Here is a 23,571-nt window from a genome sequence, read left to right on the forward strand (position 1 = left end):
CTCTGTCATGCTCTTAATCAAGAAACGCAGCCTATAGGAACTGACAAGGAATGTGTAATGGAGCAGTCTTGTTAAATGTCACTTGGCAGAAGCTTCAGATAACAAGACTAAGCATACTTGTTCACTTAAGGAAATAAAGCAGACAGTTCACATAAAGGTGCATCATGAATATTTTTTCTGTATTAAAAATGACTGCCCTAAATGTCAGTAAAGTTTAAATATGTTCCTGTCATATTTCTATTCTATAAAAAGAGCAACCTAAATATCACCTAGACCTGAGTTCTAATCTTGCCTCAGACATTAACTCAGCAAATTCACTTAACCTCATTAAGCCTCAGTTTCTCCATCTGTAATGTAGAGACTGTAACAGCATTTGCCTATCAGGTTTGTGATGATGATGATCAAATGAGATATTTGTAAAAGTTGTTGCAAATTATAAAGGACTTTAAATACTAACATTAATATTATTGAACTAACAATAAAGTTTCTAATTATTTTTAATTGATAATGTTTAATAATTTCTAAGGAATTAAGAGCATTCACAAAAAAAGATTGTGGAGATAATAATAATCCATCTAATTTCTGCCATGAAATAGGCTAATTGCTTTGCAAACATTTCATTGAATTTTCAAAACTATCTCATGTGATAGCTGAGAAAACTAAGGCAAACAAGGTCAAATGACTTGCCCAAGGCCAGAGAGCCAGTAGTGTCTAAGGCAACATTTGAATACAGGTCTTCCTGAGTTTAGGCTCAATGCTCTACCCAATGTACCACCTAACTGTATGGGCATATATATTATCTTCCACTTATTTTTTTTTCCTTTTTGATTGGTCTATGTTTTAATCATTGATAAAACTTCCTCTCCCAGTGTGGATGAGAGGGAAGAGGGAGAGGGAGAGAGAGAGAGAAAGACAGAGTCAGAGACAGAGACAGACCACAGACACAGAGATAGACACAGAGACACAGAGATGATTGATCAGTCACACAGATAGTTTTTATGGATGGAGACATTAACCCAGGGCTTCCTTACTCCAAGACCAAATCTTTGTCCATCAATCTATTCTGACTCTTCTTATAGATGATGAAAGTGAGGATTAGAGAGATCAAGTGGCTTGTCTATGGCCACGCAAATAGAAAGTAGTAGAAAAGGGACGCAGACCCATGTCAGTAACTCAAGTCCAGTTGCCCTTTCCAGTCTACTGTACTGATTCCAAGATGGCATATGCTTCACATAAAACACTCATCATGTTTCCAGTTGGGCTATATGCATAGTTGATAAGCTACATTTTTTACTGTGTATCAAAGTTGAAATGAAAATGCTGGAGAAAATTCATTTAAAGAGTACAATGAAAGGATGGGGGAGAGTAGGAGGCAGGAGCCCATCCATTTATCAGACACACGTGATTGGTGTAATGAGCAAAATTGCCAGTTTGTACCTGGGGAGTACTACCCTACATATTACACGATAAACAGTAACAGCTTAAGAAACGAGGCGAAATGTATGGGAAAATATGTGAGAAGAAAGGGCTGAAAGAGTATTATAAAATATCTTTATGAGCATTAGCATAAATGATGTGTTACAAAATCCCAACTTTATTCTACCGACAAAATGTGTATATGGCAATGTTTGCATGCGTGCACTATCATTTAGAAAAATGGAGCTTAAGCTACTAGGTACCGGTAAAATCTATTGCTTCTTTTGTCAGCTGTGCTGATGTTATTCAGTACATGTCAGGTATGCTAGTTAGGTGGTAAATTTATAGTGCACATGATAACTGGATTTCCTAAACACCTCCCTAAGTAAAACAGAATGAAATATAATAGCAATGAAGAACACCAGTATGTACGTTTTGTTATTCCAAGACAGCTAGCAAAGCCTTCCCAATGTTTTGATGCATCTTCCTGTTGTACTATTTCTGTCTACTGGAGAAGCACCCTCATAATTATTAATTACACCATTTACTGTGTTTGGACTGCACCCTGGTTTCCAGGTTGCAACTATCAGTATCCTTCCAGAAAGCTTATTTTGCTCCTTTTTTTTTCACTGTTGCTTTTTTTTTTCATTTTATTTATTTCAGGCTTGGCATTTTATTTGCTCTCTCTATCTTTGTACAGGCGTCTCGTTGTAAAGTTCCTTTCCCCTTGGTTTTCAATATTTTCTTTTTTCAAGGTATTGACAAACTAATTTATTCTTGTTCTCTTCAGCATAAATTTCTCCCCCTCTGAATTTTAGAGGAGATGATGGATTAATAGCGATTAGTCGACAAGCTTCTCATTTAGAATATGAACCAGCTTTTAAATTTTGTTTTTCCCCTGTTAATTTATAAATATTTTAATCAATAATTTATCTATTATTTCCCAAGTGAGCCCTAAGCAGCATATTTGATGGCTTCGCACAAGCCATTCCAAGAAAACGGCATCTCTCAAGCAGCTGACACCAGTGAGCCTAGCTAGTTTCTCCCTCTCCCGAGTCCCCATATTTTTAGGGCTAGCCAGCAATCACACACTTACTCCATCAGTGAACCAATGAAATTGATGTGATATGCAAGTTCCTTCACTCACTTTTGCTGAAGCTGCATTGTTTTGCCCATTGCATATTCAGGCAGAAGCTAGCCTGGAACAAAAAGCTAGCCATCAGAGGGAAATACTGTCTGTCCTCAATGTTGTAATTGCACTCGATCAGCATCAGCTCAGCATCAATAATTAGACAGGGGTCCAATAATAATGTTGGCATTCAAACAACACTGTCAAAACTTCAGTTATGCCCATGAAGTAATTTTTTTCAACAGACAAACCGAGTGGTTAGGTTTGAATTTCCCCCTTATTTGTAAAGTTAAATATGAGCAAAGACTAGTGACCTTTATATCATAGTTAATAATAGTCTATTCCAGTTGTTGCTCACAGACCAGCCGAAGAACTACACTTACTTTCGTATATGACATATTCGCTTTTAAAATCTAATTAAAACTTTCTTTTTGGTCCTTAGGTGGAAAGATAGCTCTGCAGAGATGAGTTCTTAATTAATGCACTGAGAGCCTGCGAGTCCCACCTCTCAACAGGAATGATTGACGTCCAAGGATACATAAATTACACTAATTGAGCTTTGCATCCATATAGTCTTTGCACAGCCAACTCATCAGAGAAGCTAGGTGAGTAGACCAGCATAAAAAGTTATTTCAATATGCTCTCTGCTCTCCCAAAGGGTGGAGAAGAAACTTTCCAGACTGTTGAACATTTATTATTAGAGAAGGCTGTTCTTTTCTTCAGTTTTAAGATGTAGGTTTTGTGTTGTGTGTGTGTGTTTTTTAATTATAAAAATTAGCATTTTAACATAGTCATTTAAATTTAAATAACCACACTCTCTTCATAATTTTCAGGCAGCAAAACCTTGTGAGTCAATTACTACATGCAAAAATCACTTGGCATCATTTGTTGATATTAATTTGTGTTGCGTAGCAACCCACAAACACACTATGAAGGGATTGTTTGGAAGCAAATCCAATCTTTGTCACTGAATTTAGTATTCAGATATTTACTTAATTATAAGGGCGCCCATTCTCTTGCCTTGGCAAAGGACCAGCCTGAAATATTGCCCTGCATGTTAATGTCACTCTGAAAGAGATTCAAAGATGTTCCGAGGTCCCACTTTACCCTGGTGAGTACAATCTAAATGCCTTCTTACTGATGAGCTATGCAATAGGAATTTTTCTGTATATTGAGATTTTTTACACTCACTGAAGTGTTGTTGTTGATAGGCTTTATGGCAAAATTCAGCCATGGCACCATTTGTAAAAATGAATACTACATCCTTAAATGCTTTGGCTCTAAATCCTCTTAGACATTTAGTTCAGGGATGAGATCCTTATCTTTTATAACACTTAAGAACCCATCTCCTTAATTGTTTCTAAGGATGATGCTGAGCCTAACAGAATTTGTTATTAAGCCTTCATCACTTCTATTGGGGGGGGGGAGTCACTTTTTCCAAAGCAGGTTGTGCATTCATCAGGGGAAAAAATAACAAATAAGCATCAGCTTTTCCTACATAAAATGTAAAAGAGAGGGAGGAAGTGAATGGTGACTGAAATGAGAACTGGAAGAGGTTAAGAAGCAATTAAGTGTTGAAGAGAAACTTCAGAGTGAAAGGGGATGGTGCTGGAAACCATCAAGAGCAAGAGGAGGACTTGATGCAGAAAATGTTTGGAGGCAAAAACATTTTCTATGTATTATGTATATATATATATATATATACATACAATATAAACCTATATGAAAAACAATAATTACAGTGGATGTTAAGTTCCTCACACTGGGAGTAAGGAACTTAGTTCCTTACTACCTTACAGTAAACAGAGTATGTTATTTCCAGTTCTTCTACATTTCTATCCCATTGCCATAATATATTTGCCATGTCTAATGGCTCAAACCGTGGGAAATATGGAGTTCTGATTTAAAGAAAGAGAAGGAGAAAAAGAATTCTTAAGATGGCAATATTTCTGTCAAAACAGCTTTATTATTACCTGTGAGAAAGCCTGAAATGGAGAAAAATTGTGAGTCCTATCAGAAAACCCTGAACTGATAATCTTGTAAAAATATAAAATGCTTTTAAAAGCAGGGCTGGATCACCATAACTGGAATAGAAATAAAATGAAATATTCTCTTTTACTATGTAATATGCTTTATAGCATACTGAAGTTGGCAGTACTCAAACAGAATGTATGAAGGATATAAAAAGGAAATAAATGCATCAATTTTACCTTTAAAAGAAAAAATCTTTTAGGTATAATGAACGAAAAATATGTACCTCAAAAGACCAAAGAGTTAATTTTGGTTATTTCCAATTATGTGTGAGTACATTAAGTAGGTTTCTGTGAGATTACTATACAATGTAGACCCATCATGAAATGCACTAAATCCAGACTTGCCCCTCTTGAGAGTTAATGTATTTATAATCATGAAAAGGCAATAGCTCACTATGAGCTTCATTAGTCTCATATCTGTGGAAATATTTATTAGCAGAAAAATTAAGCATATGTTCATAACATTGGCAGATAATACTACTTAAATTCAACTATTCTGAGTACAGCTTAGTAGGTATATTTTAACAATTATTTTTTGGAAAATATCATCAAAATTAATATAGGTTAAATGTGTCTTAATTTAGGTTCATCTTTTATTTCTAAACCTGACATAAGAAATTTACATCTCTGTCCCACCATGTACTGTGTGCACAAAGGTTAGCCCAACAAATAATAAAGGTTAACCATCTGAGAAGGAATCTATTTACTGAATAGAATATAACTCAGTTAATTTAAAATCTGCCATGATAAATTCTACATCTGTACATTAGCTGGCATATCCAAAGTTGTAGTTTTTCCCATTGTATCCTGCCATTGACATTCCATTATAGATATTCCCACAAAAAAACAGTAGAGTCTCACTAAATTGTTCTCTTATCTTTATGCCAGCTTACTCTCAAGAGTGGATTCATTAATACTTTCATATCTAGCAACATTTTATAATCTTTCTTTATTTCAAATCACTTCTTTTTTTAAACTCTTACCTTCCGTCTTGGAATCAATACTGTGTATTGGTTCCAAGGCAGAAGAGTGGTAAGGGCTAGGCAATGGGGGTTAAGTGACTTACCCAGGGTCACCCAGCTTGGAAGGGTCTGAGAAGTCACTTCTTAATACAGACAATTTTGAGATGTTGAGTTACCAGGACAGTCTATTATTAAATTTCTCTCATTGTGTTAACATGTGGTATTGAACAGTATTGAATAGGAGAGAGAATATATAGGTAACAAAATATACCTACAAAATGAAATCTATTAAAGATCAGCTAATGAAAATTACCATAAGTTTTCATATGAAGCACACAATTTGTATGTAACAGCTTTTAAATAACAATTACATGCTTATGTACAGCTATAGTATTGGCATGATATGCATCTCCAGCAAATGATATATAAATCCAGGATTCTAATAATGATAACTAGCACTTATATAGATATTTGAAATTTGCAAAGTGTTTTACAAATGTCATCTCATTTTATGCTAGTCCTTATCCTTCAATTCATTAACTTTGAGACTTAGTTCAAGTCATGTAGTCTCTCTGAACCTCTATTGTCTTGATTTCCTTATGTGTAAAAGGGGTCTGGACATTTAATTGTATAATGCCAATGACATCACAGATTCAGATCTCTTAAAATGGAATTTTAGCCACCTATCTTGCTGGATTCTTGTGAGTCTCAGAAGAGATCATGAGTTTGAAATATTTCATAAACCAGAAAATGCTACCCATCCTTTTTCTGGAGGGGAGGAGAAGTATCTCAACCTATCATTTCTAGGGTTTTTAATGATCCAGGATGCTAATATCTCTATAAAGTTTCTTGGGGGTAACTGGGAAATTATGTGAGTTGTTTCAGATCACAGAGACAGAATGAATCAGAGGCATGACTTGAAGCCAGTCTGGCTAACTCTAAACCAAGATTTCTATCTACAATACCATTCTTTTTACCTACCTGTATGGTAACTGGCTAGCTAAATGGACAGATAGTAGATAGAGACAGACAAACTGATAGGTATATAGATTAAATAGGTATGTGGGGGAAGGAGAGAGAACAAAAAATTGAGAGAAGAGAGTAGGGAACAGAGAAGGGATTTTTCTTGGAACAAAGAATAAAAGTAAAAAGGTATAATATTCCAATACCCCTTTTCAAATACATACATAATTTTCTTTTTTAGACAATTGAAGTAGTTTCTTATTATGCAAACGAAGTCTACCTGATATTAGATATAAAAATAAGCCCCCCTTTTTTTTGCTAGTAGCAATCCACACAAAAACAGCCACTCTAAGACACAGATTTTTTGTTAAAGGATAGGCTTACCTGCATTAAGCAACCTGTGTATATAAAAGGGGAATGTTGTAAAAATAAAATATGTGAGGTTGGATAATCATCTATAATGTTAACAGTCCAATTGCTTGTCATGTTGAGGAAGGTTGTGCTTTAATTAAGCAATAAGACATGACAGGGTGTGAATTATAGTATAATAATTCTTGTCTAGTGTATTGTTAGACAAGAGGCCGAAGGCCAGGTGTCACTGAATACACCATGCATAAATTATCACGCTGTAATTTAAACTCTACACCATTGTGGTGTACTCCTAAAATGGGTTTTCAAAGATTTTGATGAAAAGAAATAAATATACAGCAAATACTTTTCACAAATTCTCTGTCAACCTAAGATGTTGCAGGCACAAGAGGTATACGGCAAAGTATATCTTTAAAAATAGCAAGAAAGCATAACTTAGTTTGCATGGAAATGGGAAATTCCTAAGTAACATTCTTTTAAGGAAGATTCCTCGGAATAGGAGCCATTCATTTGACACTTCTCGGATTGCCATACAAGACCTGATTTTGTAAAAATTTAAAAAGGTCCTTCTTTGACTTTTCTTTTCACAAAGCAGTACTAACAAATAACATCCACATAAATCTTCTTGAAGAGAGAAAGCACCTAACTGAAAGAACTGGGCAAGGGGTGGAGGAACTTGACAGAATTTTGGGTCCTTTTAAAATCTGTGTGATTTGTAATCCTAACACTTTCTCCTGTAATGTGCCATTTTGAAGGCCTTCTTTGTAAAGACATTAAAACAGATCTCTTATCACAGGAAAACACATTGTTTGAAACGCTGCTTTTTAAAAAAAGAAAACTCATTTCTGCCCATTGAAGGAGGAGTGTTTGAGGGCAAATGTGAGACTGCAATGAGGGAAAAGTTTCTCATGACTTTTCATCTGCCAGTAACTAAGAGCATTTCAAATAGCTATTTCTTTTTATGCTTTATTATATTTTCTTGTACTTTTCTTGGCAAAAGTGTGCACTTCTTAGATGGCTGAGGTGGTTAACAATTTCAGATCTTTTGTTAATATCACAGAATAAAACTTGTGTTTTAACTTTAGAACAATCCATCTTTTCTCGTGTTCTCCTTTCAATTAGATTATCTTACCATGCTACTGACCTTGTTTCTTTTAATCATAAAGTAATATTTTGTGTAATTTAAGGGACTAGTAATATAATTTGTATTATACATTCATGTTTCAATATACACAAGTAGAATATATCTTTATATTATATGTGTAAATGTGTATAGGGATGCTGGAAATTCTCACTTACCCCATCACCCTCCCTCGCATGTAATCAAGAATCTCTTATTAATTGAATGTAAATGACCCTTGAAAGCTAAGAAAATAATTATCAGGTATTTACTATTTCTTTAGCAGAGTTTAATTTCTTATTCTTTCCCATTGTGACAGCTGCCTAAGAAATGAGGAAACCCCCCCAAAAGTTAAGTGTTGATAACAGAGAAAACCAAAGAAACCAGTAGGGAAGAAGAGGCATTATTTTTAGACAGACCTAGTTAGGGTGCTGCTTTTGGTGACTTGGGACAGTCAAGGGATAACATGAAGATGTTCCATATTTGACAAGTTTTAGAAGGCATATGTGTGCTGAAATTAAAGATAGAGAGCACTACATGAAAATATTATTAACTTTTCACAAGTTTGGTTAGAGTGCTGAAAGAAGCAGGATCCTTCCCAACCCATTTTTATTTTAAATTATATTCACACAAATCATCCCTGATTCATTGTTATAATAGTTTGACATCTCTCTCATTTTTGTTACCTGACACAATGATAGGAGTCATTTAATAAATATTTATTGATTTACTCATTGATCAACGTTTGCCTAAAAAGTTGCAGTTGTACCATTTTTTGTCTTTGCATTGTTCAAATGTCTCACAATGAGATTGCTTGACATTGCCTGTTCTGGTTCATTCCAAGAAATTTATCATTGAATTTGTTCACTCTCATTTGATTATTTCCAGTAGAAGGACAGGAAATACAACTTTAAGTTTATGATTTTCCTGAAGAGTTGAGCTGACCAACAGAAGTTTTTTCCCATTTCAGAAAAGAATTATCAATTTTTTAGCTGCCGCTCCCTGGGACTGCTACTTTCTTTTCCCAACCCCTCTCTACTTTTCCAGTCTTTCTACTATAAACAAATCCTAGCAGTCTCTTGACTTCTGACTGCTACCACTAGCACTCTCTGTTCTTGGTCACCAACACTCAGTTTGATCAGTAAGAGAGTACTTATCCATCGTTCCAAGAAAATAGCACCATGTGTTGTTTTAAATTATGTGAAAGGTTTCTACTATCACTGCATTTTAAATAGTCTTCTACTAAATATTTTGGGTAGGAGTTATAATAATAACTAACGCAGATAGCTGTCTTTTAAGATGATCTTAATTTATGATCTATACACTCATAATGGAAAAAACACCACATTTTTCTTATTTGTCCTTTTATATTCTGGCTAACCATCAAATCAAAACGTATGCGATCTTCTTTTCAGAGTTAATCAGCCCTCTGCCTCAGTTACAATGATACAATACAATAGGTGTTTCTCATTTTCCAACAAATGCATATACTTGAGCCAAGCTATTTTTCAGACTTGCTAAGCCTAGATAATATTTAATTCTGATTAAACAGGAATTTATGTTTAACAGGTATCATTTCTTCTTTACATTCATTCACTCAAGATAATACACACACACACATACATATTCTTTTTCTCTTCCCATTAGCTATGGTTTAGGGACTATCTCTGTCTTTTACTAGCATCTGGGCTCCTTCCTTGTCAGCGGCCATGTGTCTTGTTTGGCATAAGACTATGAGACTAAACCCCAGCTCTTCTGTCATACTTCCAGCATCATGGCACCTTCTCAATTAAAGCTATTGTTGTGTGTAAATCTTGTCAGTTTTTTTTTTTAACCTGGTCAATATTTTTCAGGAATGATATCAGCTATCGTCAAAAATCTGGTTTAATGGCTTTATCAGACCCTATGAGGATGTAAATTAGTTAGGCTTTTAGAAGGTGGCCCTGTTGTGAGCCAAGATTAATTTAAAGAAGCAGCAATAATGGGTAAAATTAGATATATCTTCCAGAACCCTTCTTTTATTGGTGAACTGCTACTCCAGGTCTTATCAGATTTTTATCTCCCATAACCAAGACTAAGTCTTGGACTCCATCTGCTTTTTCCAAAATCTGTCTGCCTTACTGAAACCATTCAGTCTTGATGGAATCCTTTATCTGCTAATTGGTATTCAGTGCTTGATCCTTTATGGTACTTACCACACTGATAAAAATCACCTGAGCAATTCATAGGGCAGGTACTAAATCCTTTTGTCTGATCATCTTATTCATTTGTGATCACTTTTGTTAGAGTTTCTTATCACTAAATGTACTGTGAAGATAAGATTTAAGATTTTTACTGCTTGAGTACTATAAATTCAACTTTCAAATAAAAACCTGATATATTTTATCATAAGCCTACATAAAATATAGATAGACTGTGCCAGTCTTTCCACTGTTCCTTCCACTACCCCTCAGGACAAGGATCAGTGGAAATGTTCCCTTATGATGTGTCAGTACATTAGTTCATACTCTATATTTATGCATATTACCTTGAATTAACAGCAAATAGATCAACATTTTGACATAATAATCTTAATATACTTCAAACTCTAATTTTGAAAAATATAATGGTCTGTTGCTAGATAAAAAGGATGGAAAGAAAGTTAACTCATGAAAAAATGAAGGTCAATAAATCACTAGTACCAGCTATTTTGTTTCCAAAATAGAAAAAAAAATCAGATCTGATTAATCATGGTGTATCATGTAACCAGGAAAAGGGGAGGACCAAGGGGAAAAGGCAACTCAAAATAGCTCAGTGGCAATTTAATAACTAGAGGGATTTTATTCCATCTGCTAGAAAGTGTATGAAACCTTTTCTTACTTGCATTCATACCACAGAGATTTAGAGTTTATCATTGAAACCCAACACCTGATGTGGAAGTATGCTATTATAATTCATCTATAGAGCTGCTTCCTAGCTTAATAGTGTTATGCTGGGTATTTTTTTTTAAAGAAAAATAAGGATTTTCAAGTTTTTAAGGGTGAAAAAATGGACACAAAGGACAGGAAAAACTAAAATACTTGTGTACAATAGCTTTGAGACACCTGAAGGTAATCAGATCTGCACCTGGTATCCAGTGAACAGGAGGTCAGGTGTGTTCAACACAAAGAAATGCACTGAAAATGAGGAGGTTGGTTGGAATCCTATCTCATCAGCTACTGTCAAAGCATAAAAGAGAGGAAAAAATGATCTCTCCAGCAAAAGAGAAAGCAGAGACAACCTGTGCTGTTTAATCCATATCTATTGGATTCCCCTCCTGGTTCCCCATCATTCAAGATCTGGCATACAGTATGGTCTACAGATGGAATGTCAGTAGCAGCAGCCCACATGTCTCATTATCATCTTGGCCATTTGTCTAGTTAGTGGCCAGGTATTTTTGGATCATACATTTGTTTTACAAAATCTGAGTTGTCTTGGGGAATCAAAAATTTTACAAGTATTTAGGAAAAATAACATTAGCTTAGGACTTCAGCCTGATCTTTTTAAAAAACATATGTTTAAATAGTGCTATTAATTCATTGTTTATTTCAGAGCTCATGGCATAATGGAAAGGGAATATGATGTCAAAGATTGGATCCAAATTTTGGCTCTGCCACTTACTATCTGTATGACCCTGGGCAAATTATTTTGTCTTTCTTGGTCTTAGTTTTCTCATCTGTAAAAAATGATGGATTGTATTGGATGATCTCAAAAGTTTCCTTCTGCTTAAAATCCTACTATATCTGAGTAACTCTAAAGAAGTTATATTCCTTCTGTTCACAAGACACTACCAAATTGTAGTTTCTATACATCTTTGTCACTTAATAAATTTAGACTCTGATTATTTATTTTAAGAAATATATGGTAATAGAAGATGATTGAAGGTTTTCTGTAGTCTCATACCTGCACACAGTGATAGATACATAGTTGATTCTTGTGAAAGGATTGATCAAAGATATGCCACAATCCCTCCATCAATTGGCAAACCTAGAAAAAATATAATTTGAGTTGCCAGGGTTTCTGGTTTTACTGAGGTGTTTGTTGTGCAGTCATTCAGTCATGTCTGATTCTTTGTGACCCCATGAACTGTGGTATTCCAGGCCCTTCTATCCTCCACTAGCTATCAAAGTCTTTCAAGTTCATGTTTATTTTTTCATGGATGGATAGATATAATCTATCTCACCCTCTGTTGCCTTGTTTTCCTTTTTTACTTTAATCTTTCCCAAGATTGAGGTCTTTTCCAATGAGTTCTGTCTTCTCATTATGTGTCCAAAGTATTTAAACTTCAGCTTCAGTATTTGACTTTCCAGTGACGAGTCTGAATTGATTTCTTTAAGTATTGACTGATTTGATTTCCTTGCTGTCCAAGGGATACCCAGCAGTCTTTTCTCCGAGGTTTAACCTATTAATGGAATAAAACAACGATGGTCAAAGACACATTCTAGTAAAATGAAAGAACTTGCTTCTTCAGGAACTCTTTCCCCAACTCATACAATGCTACTAGTTGGCATGTCAAGTTTTAGAAATGCATTTTCTTTGCTAGCCATAAATCTGCAGTCTAGCAAGCAGACAACAACCCGCAGTGTCAACACACTTAGAAAGAAGACTCATAAAATACAAAGTTGAAGTTGTCTCTAGTGGTATTAGCAAAGCAGAATAAACACAGGTGGGAAAATGAACTCTTTCCTCACAGATTTACCTAGGTAAGGAAATAACAAAACATAAAGTTATCATTCAGGAAACCATAAGAAAAGATGAGTCTCTTCAAATTAAGTTTGTTTTGAGACTTAAGAAGTTGGAGATGGCTCGAGAAAAACAATGGAGGATACCATAAATTAGGGGAGTTGTTGAAACCATTTGATTAGAGAGGTTGTGATAAAAAAATAAAAATGGGAGGTTGGCCATGAGACTCTTAACTAACCAAATAAACCTAGACTGGAGGCAAAATCAATTCTCTTCCCTCAGATCAAAACTACAATTTCTAGTGGTTGAAAGAGTCAAACAGCTTCAAAGGTTCTTTGATGAAAATAACAGGTAATTAAGCTAAAACTGTTAGCATTTGCCAACTCAGTGTCTTGTCTTGACTCCTACATCCAATGTTACTCTTGCAAGCTGGGTTCATTTCTTGTCACCCCTAGCCAAGGAACTGAGGAATAAATTCAAAGGTGTCTAACAATATCTGTGGATTCAAAGGAATACTTTGCAAATGTCACACCATTATGAATGCATAGTATTTATGAATGTAACTTATTTTATTCAATCTATAACTCTCAGATAAAGATATTTTTGTGGATCTCTTAGGCTATACTGTCTAGGAACAGTTCCATCCCTGAAGTTTATGATCTTTAATGGTTATAATTACAATATGTGAAGTTTTGTGTTTTTTTTAATGACTGCTGAAAGATGTATTTTTTTTAATCCTTTACTGAAAGTTTCATAGAGCTAAGTTTGGAAAACAGAGCCCAAAGGCTTCAGAACCACCTAAATTCTTTCCAGCCTACTCTTCAGTCAAAAGTAGGAATTTGGAAAAGAGAATCTCCAAGTCTCCTTCCAACTTCAACATTCTAAGATGATATGAATCATCTGTTTACAACTTCCTGGTTAATCACAGTGCCAGATGCTTGGGGAGATGACATTTCCCAGGTGCTAGTTAACCAAAACATTACTTTATTTATTTTTCACATGTTACTAACACTATGAAGGCATATGTGTCAGAGAGAATTTTGTTTAATAGATTTAATAGATTTTAAATATATATATCTATATATACATACAATAGGATATTCTTTGTCTTCATTTAGTTTCCTTTGCCTAGAATGGTACCTGCTTCTTGAATATTATGGTAGTGTCTGTCTTCAACTTAGTTTCTGTTGAGCTGAATTCTAGCAGAAAGGATATTCTGATTCCTGTAAAATAATTATGTACCTCACTATTCATTTCTGTAGAGAAGAACTATTATTTGTGTGAATTTGTCACTTCTTCAGAGATATTGCTTTGTTTATTTTTAAAGATCTCTTTTATGCTCTTATGCTTTGTTGTGGTCCCCTATAAAATAAAATCAATAGGATGCTTCCATTTCTTTGGTACATGATTCTTGAGAACACTGTCTTTTCCCAGGATTTGAGCTATTCTTTTCTTCAATTGTAGATGCAAGTATCTTAGGTGAACTAAAACATGTGGATTCAGTGAATCAATCAAAACACATTTATGGTGCCAATATAATGATACTATGCTAGATCTTCGAGTTGCAAAACAGGGTGAAATCATATCTTTGAAACGAACCTCACTTTTCAAATATATTACCACTAAGGCAGTTGTCTCTATCTAAAATTGAGTGTCTTTTAATCCAACTCATGAGCTCCAGGGCATCAAAAAAACACACTGTTCTGTGTATTCTTCCTTTGTATTGGCTCTCCTATAATCCCTTTCTTTTGAGTGATAAATCTACAGAGTCACAGAATTTAAATGGTGGAAAAAACTCAAAGGCTATCTAGTTAAATGCATATCCAATACTTAATAATTAATACCAAAGATTTATATAGTGCTTATTTTGTGCCAGGCTCTATGCTAAGTGGTTTACAATGATTATCTCATTTGATCCTCACAACAGCCCTGCAAGAGAGATGCTATTATGATTTCCATTTTACAGCTAAAGAAACTGAGGCAAACAGAGATTAAGCAATTTGCCTAGGATCGCAGGCTAATAAATGTTTGAATCTGAACATTGAATTCAGTTCTTCCTGACTGAATAATGGATACTGCTTTATCTATTATGCTTCCATATCTAAACAAATGTTTTCTCTACACCTTGCCTGACAAGGGGTGAGCCAGCCTTGGGTTGAAGATCTCAAGTGAAGAAGAACATACTTCATTAGCCTGCACATTTCACTTTTTGCTTAGTTCTTTATCAAATCTGAATGTTCCTTTTTGCAGTCTGTCACCACCTCCTTTGTCTAACTTCTTATTATCTCATGATTAGTTTAAATCCATAGGCAATGATGTGGCAGAGTGGAGAGAGTACCCAGCCAGGAGTCAGAAAGACTCATCTTCATGAGTTCAACTCTGATCTCAGACACTTGCTGGCATATGAACTTGGATAAATCACTTAATCCTGCTTGCCTTGGTTTCCTCATCTGTAAAACTTAGCTGGAGAGAGAAATGGCACACCACTCCAGTATCTTTGCTAAGAAAACTCCAAATGATTTCACAATCAGACATAACTGAAAAATAACTAAACAACATCATATTAGATACATATTTTTAGAACTATTCTCCTTGTTTCCAGTCTCTTCAATGTCATATTTATCCTGTGGTCTCAGGCCAAATTAATCTTGTATCACCTCAATCACTTGCTAAAAGATTTTTCATTGCCTATAGAATAAGCTTCACAAACATTATCAGTCTGGCATTCAAGGAACTGAATGAGATGATTCTAATCTGATTTCCCACTCTTCCCATAAAACAGATTTTTCATCTGGAGCAAGAACATTTTTCCATGCTCCCTTTATTTATAACATCATACTTATGTTGAAATCTTTTATCCATTTTGACATTTTCTTTGTATATGGTATAAAATGTTGGCCTATCGACTTCCAGTCAAGATGGCGGTGTAGAAGCAGCGAAAGTTCAGACCTCAGAAACCCTTCCTTACCGATCGCAAACAGAGTGCTCCTAGGCCACCAAAATTCAAGCTGAACAACAGGATAGACCTGGGGAAACCTCCTCCTGGACCTGGATCAAAAGGTACCACACTCCAAAAGCCAGAACCCTAGATCACTCGGATCTAAGGGGTAGACAGAAAAAAGGTCCCAGGACCCATCCCCCCCCAACCCAGAGTGCTGAGCCCACGGCAGCAGCGGGAACCTCAGGGCTCTGAGGACTCACCTTGAAAGCAACCTGAGCCAGTCTCTGGGCCCCCAACATAGATGACAGGGAAACATAGAGAGAAGGGGGAAACCTGTAGCCCCCTGGCTGGGTCCTTCCATCTGAGTCTCAAGGGAGGTCCCAGCTTTAGGGCACCAGCTGAACCCAATCCCATCAGGAGCCCTCAGAGCTACTGAAAGGACAGAAAACTCAGGACTGGCAAAGGGGTTGCTCCGAAGAGCTTACCTTGAAAGTAACCCCGGGCCAGTTTCTGGGCACTCAACACAGACTGTGGAAGAGGAGGTTGCTGCTTTATTTTTTCTTCCTTTTTATGGCTCCAGGATCATTCAGCCCACACCACCTGAACCTAATCCCATCAGGATCCCTCAGAGTCCAGGCAAGCCACAACCCCTCCCCCCTTAGAGATCTGGGTCTTCTGAAAAAACAGAAACCTAGAGGCGAAGTCAAGATGGCAGCCTAGAAGGAGCATAGACCTGGCAGCCTGGCCAAAGCTTTAGAGATCCTCCGTATCTGCTCCAGCCATCCAGGAAGTTTAAAACTCAGAGTAAACCCAGCCCAACTAAGCTGAACTCAATCCCATCAAAAGTCTCCAGAACACAGGGAAGCCCAGGCTCCCCATCCATCCTCATTGACTGCTGGACTTTAAGCCAATCAAAAACCTCCAGAGGACAGGAAAGCTCAAACCCCCAACAACCCTCCCTCAGAGATTACACCAAGAGATCCTCTGTTAAAGCTCCAAGAGGGGAGACTGATAGAAGTCCCTAAACAACAAAAAAAGAGAGGAACAAGAGCACAGACAAATACGGGGAGGAAAGAAGGGGTGAATTTGAACAAACAACAGAAACAGAAGAAAGAAACTACAATAGACAGCTACTACTCACCAAATGGAACAGAGGGGGAGAGATCAGCAAACGATAAACCAGAAATCCCAGCGAATTGGATACAGGCTGTGGAAGAACTCAAAACACAACTAAGAGAGGCTGAAGACAATTGGGAAAAGAACTTAAAAATTAAGATAAGTCATCTGGAAACAGAGGCACTTGAACTAAAACAAGAAAATAGTGTCCTGAAAGCCAAAATCATCCAGCTGGAAAATGAGGCAAAGGAGATGAAAGATGAGGCAAAAGAGATGAAAGACGAGATAAAGAGTATGAAAGAAGATCTTCAAAGAAACTCAGACCAGAAGGAAAAAGACGACCAAAAAGCCAAAGATGAAATCCAATCTTTAAGAACCAGAGTAAAACAACTAGAATCAAGTGACCTCACAAGGCAGCAAGACATTATAAAACAAAACAAAAAGAATGAAAAAATTGAAGAAAATGTGAAGCATCTCATTCACAAAACAGAAGATTTAGAAAATCGTTCAAGAAGAGACAATTTAAGAATAATTGGACTACCAGAAGACCACGACAAAAGAAAAAGCCTGGACATAATACTAGAGAAAATTATCCAGGAAAACTGTCCCGAAATCCTAGAACAAGAGGGGAAAGTGGAGATTGAAAGAATCTACAGATCATCCCCTGTATTTAATCCCCAACTGACAACACCAAGAAATGTTATAGCCAAATTAAAAAACAATCAGATGAAAGAACAGGTATTACAAGCTGCCAAGAAGAAACCATTCAGATACCATGGAAACATGGTGAGGATAACACAGGATCTGTCTGCATCCACACTGAAGGACCGAAAGGCATGGAATATGATATTCCGGAAAGCAAGGGAACTAGGCCTACAGCCAAGAATAAAATACCCATCAAAACTGACTATATTCTTACAGGGGAAAGTATGGTCATTTAACACAACAGAAGAGTTCCAAGCATTCATAAATAAAAGACCAGACCTGAACAGAAAATTTGAAGTCCAACCACAGAACTCAAGAGAATCATCAAAAGATAATTAAAAAAGAGGGGAAAAACAACAACAACAACAAAAAAGATTTTTTTAAGAGACTCAATAAGTTAAAATGATATGTATCCCTATAAGAAAAGAGGTCATTGGCAACTCTTAAAAACTGTTGCTATCACCTAAGCAACTAGAAGAACTACACTCAGAGGGAACAGTGACAAACTGTATAGGATGAAAGGACAAGACATAAATATGTATATAGATATATGCATGCATAAATACATATACATGTGTATGTATATATATATATACATGACTAAAGCTAAAAAAGAAAAGAGGTTATGACTAAAAGAAATGGGAAAAGAAACAAATGGGGGTAAATTTATATGTCACAAAGAAGCTCATGGCGGGAGGGGGGAGAACATCGATACACTGGAAGGGTAAAGAGGTTGGAGATAGGAAATACTCAACTCTTACATACTTTGAAACTGACCCAAAGAGGGAAGAACAATCCAATCCATTGGGGAAGAGAATAGATTTGTGCCCTATAGGAGAGTAGAAGGGTAAAAAACAGACTGGTGGGGAGGGAAGCAGTACAAGGGAGAGAGAGGGTGGGATGGAAATTTTTTAAAAAGACTACAGGGGAAAATAAGGGAGGGAATAAGAAGGGAGGGGGGTAGAAAGGGAAATACAAGGGGGACTGATTTAAAGTAAATCAATGGACTAAAAGGTAGAGCTGAAGAAGAAAGGTTAGAATTAGGGAAGGATATCAAAATGCCAGGGAGTCCACAAGTGACAGTCATAACATTGAACATGAATGGGATGAACTCACCCATAAAACGTAGATGAATAGAAGAATGGATTAGAATCCAAAACCCTACCATATGTTGTCTCCAAGAAACACACATGAGGCGGGTAGACACCCACAAGGTCAGAATTAAAGGATGGAGTAAGACCTTCTGGGCCTCAACTGACAGAAAGAAGGCAGGAGTGGCAATCATGATATCTGATAAAGCCAAAGCAAAAATAGACCTGATCAAAAGGGATAGGAAGGTAATTATATTTTGTTAAAAGGGACTTTAGATAATGAGGAAATATCACTAATCAACATGTATGCACCAAATAATATAGCACCCAAATTTCTAATGGAGAAACTAGGAGAATTGAAGGAAGAAATAGACAATAAAACCATATTAGTGGGAGACTTGAACCAACCATTATCAAATTTAGATAAATCAAATCAAAAAATAAATAAGAAAGAGGTAAAAGAAGTGAATGAAATCTTAGAAAAATTAGAATTAATAGACATATGGAGAAAAATAATTAGGGATAAAAAGGAATACACCTTCTTCTCAGCACCACATGGCACATTCACAAAGATTGACCATACATTAGGTCACAGAAACATGGCACACAAATGCAGAAAAGCAGAAATAATAAATGCAGCCTTTTCAGACCACAAGACAATAAAAATAATGATCAGTAATGGTACATGGAAAACCAAATCAAAAACTAATTGGAAACTAAACAATATAATACTCCAAAATCGTTTAGTTAGAGAAGAAATCATAGAAACAATTAATAATTTCATCGAGGAAAATGACAATGGCGAGACATCCTTTCAAACCTTATGGGATCCAGCCAAAGTGGTAATCAGAGGTAAATTCATATCCCTGAGTGCATATATTAACAAACTAGGGAGAGCAGAGAGCAATCAATTGGAAATGCAAATAAAAAAACTCGAAAGTGACCAAATTAAAAACCCCCAGCAGAAAACCAAACAAGAAATCCTAAAAATTAAGGGAGAAATTAACAAAATCGAAAGTGATAGAACTATTGATTTAGTAATAAATAAGACAAGAAGCTGGTACTTTGAAAAAACAAACAAAATAGACAAAGTACTGGTCAATCTAATTAAAAAAAGGAAGGAAGAAAAGCAAATTAACAGCATCAAAGATGAAAAGAGGGACATCACCTCTGATGAAGAGGAAATTAAGGCAATCATCAAAAATTACTTTGCCCAATTATATGGCAATAAATATACCAATTTAAGTGATATGGATGAATACATACAAAAATACAAACTGCCTAGACTAACAGAAGAGGAAATAGAATTCTTAAATAATCCCATATCAGAAACTGAAATCCAACAGGCCATCAAAGAACTTCCTAAGAAAAAATCCCCAGGGCCTGATGGATTCACCAGTGAATTCTATCAAACATTCAGAGAACAGTTAATCCCAATACTATACAAACTATTTGACATAATAAGCAAAGAGGGAGTTCTACCAAACTCCTTTTATGACACAAACATGGTACTGATTCCAAAACCAGGCAGGTCAAAAACAGAGAAAGAAAACTATAGACCAATCTCCCTAATGAATATAGATGCAAAAATCTTAAATAGGATACTAGCAAAAAGACTCCAGCAAGTGATCAGAAGGGTCATCTACCATGATCAAGTAGGATTTATACCAGGGATGCAGGGCTGGTTCAATATTAGTAAAACCATCCACATAATTGACCACATCAATAAGCAAACCAACAAGAATCGCATGATTATCTCAATAGACACAGAAAAAGCCTTTGATAAAATACAACACCCATTCCTATTAAAAACACTAGAAAGCATAGGAATAGAAGGGTCATTCCTAAAAATAATAAACAGTATATATCTAAAACCATCAGCTAATATCATTTGCAATGGGGATAAACTAGATGCATTCCCAATAAGATCAGGAGTGAAACAAGGATGCCCATTATCACCTCTATTATTTGACATTGTACTAGAAACACTAGCAGTAGCAATTAGAGAAGGAAAAGAAATTGAAGGCATCAAAATAGGCAAGGAGGAGACCAAGCTATCACTCTTTGCAGATAACATGATGGTCTATTTAAAGAATCCTAGAGATTCAACCAAAAAGCTAATTGAAATAATCAACAACTTTAGCAAAGTTGCAGGATACAAAATAAACCCACATAAGTCATCAGCTTTTCTATATAATTCCAACACAGCTCAGCAGCAAGAACTAGAAAGAGAAATCCCATTCAAAATCACCTTAGACAAAATAAAATACCTAGGAATCTACCTCCCGAGACAAACACAGGAACTATATGAACATAACTACAAAACACTTGCCACACAACTAAAACTAGACTTGAGCAATTGGAAAAACATTAATTGCTCATGGGTAGGACGAGCCAATATAATAAAAATGACCATCCTACCCAAACATATTTATCTATTTAGTGCCATACCCATGGAACTCCCAAAAAATGTCTTTACTGATTTGGAAAAAACCATAACAAAGTTCATTTGGAATAACAAAAGATCAAGGATATCCAGGGAAATAATGAAAAAAAAAACACAAATGAGGGGGGCCTTGCAGTCCCAGACCTCAAACTATATTACAAAGCAGCAGTCATCAAAACAATTTGGTACTGGCTAAGAGACAGAAAGGAGGATCAGTGGAATAGACTGGGGGCAAGCAACCTCAGCAAGACAGTATACGATAAAGCCAAAGATCCCAGCTTTTCGGACAAAAATCCACTATTCGATAAAAACTGCTGGGAAAATTGGAAGACAGTGTGGGAGAGATTAGGAATTGATCAACACCTCACACCCTACACCAAGATAAATTCAAAATGGGTGAGTGAATTAAACCTAAAGAAGGAAACCATAAGTAAATTGGGTAAACACAGAATAGTATACATGTCAGACCTTTGGGAGGGGAAAGACTTTAAAACCAAGCAAGACATAGAAAGAATCACAAAATGTAAAATAAATAATTTCGACTACATCAAATTAAAAGGCTTTTGTACAAACAAAACCAATGTAACTAAAATCAGAAGGAAAACAACAAATTGGGGGAAAATCTTCATAAAAACCTCTGACAGAGGTTTAATTACTCAAATTTATAAAGAGCTAAATCAATTGTACAAAAAATCAAGCCATTCTCCAATTGATAAATGGGAAAGGGACATGGATAGGCAGTTTTCAGATAAAGAAATCAAAACTATTAATAAGCACATGAAGAAGTGTTCTAAATCTCTTATAATCAGAGAGATGCAAATCAAAACAACTCTGAGGTATCACCTCACACCTAGCAGATTGGCTAACATGACAGTTATGGAAAGTAATGAATGCTGGAGGGGATGTGGCAAAATAGGGACATTAATTCATTGCTGGTGGAGTTGTGAACTGATCCAGCCATTCTGGATGGATCTGGATGGATCTGGAGGGCAATTTGGAACTATGCACAAAGGGCGATAAAAGAATGTCTACCCTTTGATCCAGCCATAGCACTGCTGGGTCTGTACCCCAAAGAGATAATGGACAAAAAGACTTGTACAAAAATATTCATAGCTGCGCTCTTTGTGGTGGCCAAAAATTGGAAAACGAGGGGATGCCCATCAATTGGGGAATGGCTGAGCAAATTGTGGTATATGTTGGTGATGGAATACTATTGTGCTAAAAGGAATAATAAAGTGGAGGAGTTCCATGGAGACTGGAACGACCTCCAGGAAGTGATGCAGAGCGAGAGGAGCAGAACCAGGAGAACCATGTACACAGAGACAAACACACTGTGGTATAATCGAATGTAATGGACTTCTCCATTAGTGGCAGTGTAATCTCCCTGAACAATCTGCAGGGATCTAGGAGAAAAAAACACTATCCATAAGCAGAGGACAAACTGAGGCAGTAGAAACACCGAGGAAAAGCAACTGCCTGACTACAGTTGCTGAGGGGACATGACGGAGGAGAGACTCTAAACGAACACTCTACTGCAAATATTAACAACATGGCAATGGGTCCGAATCAAGAACACATGTGATATCCAGTGGAATCACATGTCGGCTACAGGGGGTGGGAGGGAGGAAAAGAAAATGATCTTTGTCTTTAATGAACAATGCATGGAAATGATCAAATAAAATACTATAAAATTAAAAAAAAAAAGTTGGCCTATGCCAGTTTCTTCCAAACTGCTTTCCAGTTTTCCTAGTCATTTTTGTCAAATGTTGATCTCTTCCTCCAAAATCTTGGTCTTTGCACTTATCAAAAACTAAATTATCATAGTCATTTACTGCTGCATATTGCGTATCTAATCTATTCCACTGATCTACCAATCTGCGTCTTACTCAGTACTAGATTGTTTTGATGATTTAGAATTTGTAATGTAATTTGAAATCCAGGAATGCTATGCTGCCTTCCTTCCCCCTCTCCCCCCACCAGTTCCTCAATATTCTTGATCTTTTGTTCTTCTAGATGAATTTCTCATTATTTTTCCCACTATTTAAAATAATTTCTTGGTAGTTTCATTGCAATGGCATTGAATAAGTAAAACAATTTAGCTAGAATTGTAATTTTTGTTGTATTATCTTTACCTACTAGTGATTAATTATAATTTTTCCAACGATTTAAATCTTTCTTCATCTGTATGAAAAATGTTTTATAATTGTGTTCAAATAAGTTGTAGTTAGTGCAAAAGATATAGAGAGCACCAGACTTGGAGTCAGATAGACCTAAATTCAAATATGGCCTCAGATACTTACTAGCCCTGTGACCCTGGGCCAATCATTTAACTCTGTTGGCCTCAGTTTCCTCATCAATAAAATTATCTGTAGAAGGAAAGGGCAAACCACTCCAGTGTCTTTACCAAGAAAACTCTAAACGAGATCATGTAGAATTAGACACAAACCAAACAACAGCAACAATAATTAATGCTTGAATTTGTCTCGGCAATTGACTTCCAAGTATTTTATTTGTCTATAGATATTTTAAATGGAATTTATCCTTCTGTCTTGTGCTGCTGGGTTTTGTTATTAATTTAT

At 36.0% G+C, this 23,571-nt stretch overlaps 1 protein-coding gene across 1 annotated transcript in view; it reads left to right on the forward strand.

Annotated features, from left to right (window-relative positions):
- TENM3 (teneurin transmembrane protein 3) overlaps positions 1–23,571 on the forward strand; it is a 3,501,974-nt gene that overhangs the window by 2,169,022 nt on the left and 1,309,381 nt on the right. The window contains exon 8 of the mRNA XM_056802938.1: positions 2,988–3,150. The gene's annotated coding sequence lies outside the window, so the exon portion shown is untranslated. The remainder of the gene's footprint in view (positions 1–2,987; positions 3,151–23,571) is intronic.

Source organism: Monodelphis domestica, chromosome 6 (genome assembly GCF_027887165.1).
Source record: "Monodelphis domestica isolate mMonDom1 chromosome 6, mMonDom1.pri, whole genome shotgun sequence".
Classification (NCBI taxonomy): Eukaryota; Metazoa; Chordata; class Mammalia; order Didelphimorphia; family Didelphidae; genus Monodelphis; species Monodelphis domestica.